This window comes from Hylobates moloch, unplaced genomic scaffold (assembly GCF_009828535.3).
Source record: "Hylobates moloch isolate HMO894 unplaced genomic scaffold, HMol_V3 SCAFFOLD_2, whole genome shotgun sequence".
In the NCBI taxonomy this organism is placed as follows: Eukaryota; Metazoa; Chordata; class Mammalia; order Primates; family Hylobatidae; genus Hylobates; species Hylobates moloch.
In genome coordinates, this window is record NW_026652277.1 from 107,599,636 (window position 1) to 107,602,743 (window position 3,108).

The window sequence follows — 3,108 nt, forward strand, 5'->3', positions numbered from 1 at the left end:
CTGCCTGGCATGGCCAGGAACTTAATCTTGAGCGCCAGCCTGTCTCCTATACGCTGCTCTAAGGAGGCGGCAGTGGAGCCCATGCAAGTCGACAAGGACCCCCCAGAGGACCTGCAGAATGCACCAGACGTCAACTACGTGGTGGACGCCACCCTGGAACTGGAGCAGTGCGTTGCCAGTTGCAGCGGCCTGATGTGCACCGAGCGGCTACAGTTTATTGCTGGCTGACTACTGCCCCTTGCTGCGGGTGGAGGCCCTGAATATGGCGCTCTCCTTCCTGCAGAGAATCTTTAACGTGGACCTATACGAAGAGGTCCACCGGAAGCTCTCAGAGGCCACTAGGAATCTGCGGAACTCACCCGACCCCATCCCCGAGAGTGGCGTGGAGCCCCCGCCCCTGGACACGGCCTGGGTGGAGGCCGCTCAAAAAGAGGCCCTGCTGAAGCTGGAGAAGCCGGACGCAGACCTGAAGAACTACAAGCGCAACTCCACCAAGGAGCGCACCGGGCGCGGCCACGATGATTCAGCAATGCCCTCAAGTGTCACTCACAGCCTGAGACTACTGCGGCAGCGCCAAGCACGCCATCAACATGTCCTCAACGTCTTCAAGGTCAGCGTCTACTTGCAAAATTGGCCTTACGTGCTGAGCCGCATCAGCAAGGCCGAGTCCACCCTGGAGATTGCCGAGCAGCGAGGACAGAGGGGCAGCCAGCCAGGCGCAGGCGGTTCTCACCCAGCTCCAATGCGCTGGAGGCTTGGCCGAGCTGCCGTGAGGAAGTACAAGCAGGGTGCCAAATGCTTCCTGCTGGCTTCGTTTGATCACTGTGACGTCCCCGAGCTGCTGTCCCCCAGCAACTTGGCCGTCTGTGGGTGCCTGTGCGCCTTGGCCACCTTCGACCGGCAGAAGCTGCAGCGTCACCTCATCTCCAGCAGCTCCTTCAAGTTGTTCTTGGAGCTGGAGCCGCAGGTTGGAGACATCGTCTTCTAATTCCACGAGTCCAAGCGTGCCTCGTGTCTGAAGATGCTGGATGATGTGGCCACCTTTATCCTTGAGGCCAGGAGTTTGTGACCAGTTGGGTCAACATGGCGAAATCCCGTCTCTACTAAAAAACACAAAAATTAGCCGGGCCTGGTGGTGCCCGCCTGTAATCCCAGCTACTCGGGAGGCTGAGGGAAGAGAATTGCCTGAGCCTGGGAGGCAGAGTTTGCAGTGAGCCGAGATCGGGCCGCTGCACTCCAGCCTGGGAGACAAAGCGAGACTCTGTCTCCACAAAAAAAAAAAAAAAAAAAAAAAAAAAAAAAAAAAAAAAAAAAAAAAGGAGGAGATGTAGGACAACCTGCTCTCGGACATGTGTACCTCCCCCACCTCCACTCCCCCACCGCCCCACCGTCAGGACCCTGTACGCCCAGATTCGCAACTGCGCCCTCAATACGCACAGGGTGGCCGTGCTCTCAGCGCCGCAGTGGCAGCCCGGGAGGGTGTGCTGACGCAGCAAGTCCAGGAGGGGCTGATCGCGCCCGCGTGGACTCACACAGCAAGATCCTGGACGCCCGGGATGTGGATCAGCGCAAGCACCACCTTCGAGAAGTCTCTGCGGATCGGCGGGGAGTTTCAGCACCGCGCCAAAGGCCGGATGCTGAGGGTAGCTGTGCTGCGCAACCAGATCCACATGAAATCCCTTCCGGAGAAGGGAGCCCGGAGAGCGACTCCGGCCAACAGCCAGTCCCAATGAACACCAGCTTCTGAGGGGTGGCCCTCAGCCTCCAGACGTCTGCACACCCTCCCGCCCCAACGGACCTGTTCACCTCGAGGCAGCTCCGTGCCACCCGCGGCCCAGTGGAGGGCCTGGCTGTGTGCCCTCGCACGCCGTGTGCCCTCGCAACCCGTGTGCCCTGTGCTGGGGCCTGGGAGGCAGGCGGCTGCTAGCCATCCTGGAAGGCGGGGCCTGTAGGGCTTGACCCCGTGAGTGTCTGTACCTGGGGAGCAGGCTGTGCAGCGCCTAGGAGGCACCACCTCCTGGAACTCTCATATTCCAAGGAGGAGGAAGAGAAGGAGGGAGAGGGGGAGGGGAGGGGAGACGAAGGGGGGAAGAGGAGGAAGAGGAAGAGGCAGAATAAGAAGAGGAGGAGGGAGAGAGGAGAGGGAGGTTTATTCTTTTTTTCTTTTTTCTTTTTTTCGAGACGGAATCTTGTTCTGTTGCCCAGGCTGGAGTGCAGTGTCGCGATCTGGGCCCACTGCAGCCTCCACCTCCTGGGCTCAAGTGATCCTCCTACCTCAGCCTCCCAAGTAGCTGGAACTACAGGTGCACACCGCCATGCCCAGCTAATTTTTGTGTTGTTTTGTAGAGATGGGGTTTTGCAATGTTGCTCAGGCTAGTCTCGAACTCCTGGGCTCAAGCAATCTGCTTGAGGCCTCCCAAAGTGCTGGGATTACAGGAATGAGCCACCACGTGCTGGCCTTTTTTCTTTTCTTTCTTTTTCTTTTCTTTTTTTTTTTTTTGAGACAGAGTCTTGCTCTGTCACCAAGGCTGGAACGTGGTGGTGCAATCATAGCACTGCAACCTTGAACTCCTGGGTTAAAGTTGTCTTCCCTCCTCAGCCTCCTGAGTAGCTAAGACTACAGGCATGCACCACAATACTTTGTTAATTTTTTTTTTTTTTTTATAACGACGGGGGTCTCACTATGTTACTCAGGCTGGTCTCCAACTCCTAGCCTCAAGCAATCCTTATGCCTTGGCCTCCCAAAGTGCTGATATTATATGTGTGAACCATCACACCCGACCGTAAAAAGTTTATTCTCTTTTTGAGATGTTTCTTCTTTCAGCATGGCATGATTTGCAGTAACACTTTAGGTTTGATTGCCACTCCATTATTATTTGTTCACATTTATGAGGCCACACTCACCCCAGGCAGTTGTTTATGAAATCGGACATGACTCATTGATCTGTGAGCATCGATTCCTAGAACAATCAACAGACTGAAAGGAATGCACCCAAACTTAAATCACTGTATGCATTCACCAACGCAAAAGGAAAATTCTCATTTGTTTCACTTTTCATTTCCAAATATGATATACCAGGAGAGGTCCCAGCTTGGTATCAATTAGAA

General features: G+C 55.2%; 1 pseudogene; it reads left to right on the forward strand.

Moving 5' to 3' along the window:
• Positions 1–1,733, forward strand: LOC116475590 (COP9 signalosome complex subunit 1-like; annotated as a pseudogene).
• Positions 1,734–3,108: the final 1,375 nt, after the last annotated feature.